Consider the following 641-nt stretch of genomic DNA (forward strand, 5'->3'; position numbering starts at 1 on the left):
AACTATTTTTATAGCTGAGCAATAAATAAAACATTTTAGATTTCCATAAAAATAATATGTTTCAGATTTAACCAGTAAAAATTACAAAAGGGGTAAGTTTCAAAATATAAAACAATCAAAAAACAAACTTTAAAAAAATATTTGTTCTCTTTAGTAAAAATATCATGAGTGTTGCAACAGAAAAGCAAGACAATTTCATTGATTACTGCATCTACAAAGAAATACTTCAATAAAATCTACTCTGTGATGTAATGTTGTGATGATAGTACATTTTAAAACTAAAATTTCATTAAAACCCGTTTTCTCATGGATGGTGAACATTATTAAATGTCAAGTATGAGTACTGTTACGACAGCGGAAGTCACGTGATTCTAGTAACACGTCATGAGATTCTAGAAAGATCATGTCTGTTCGTGGCAACTCTAGTTTTTTCTATGCGCCCTCTATTCTTGTATATAAGTGCGCCAGATAAAGCGAAATTAATTAATCAGAATAGAATTGCAGACAGACAAAGACGGACAATTGAGTCAAGCGCAGTAGTGACCGTAAATAAACTGCGTGAATTTTTGTGAATTACAGCGTGTGTTTAAGTTATAGTGACTATGGAAATTAAGTATATTGCAAAGTTGAGTTGAGAAAGA

This window comes from Limulus polyphemus, unplaced genomic scaffold (genome assembly GCF_000517525.1).
Source record: "Limulus polyphemus unplaced genomic scaffold, Limulus_polyphemus-2.1.2 Scaffold2438, whole genome shotgun sequence".
Taxonomy (NCBI): Eukaryota; Metazoa; Arthropoda; class Merostomata; order Xiphosura; family Limulidae; genus Limulus; species Limulus polyphemus.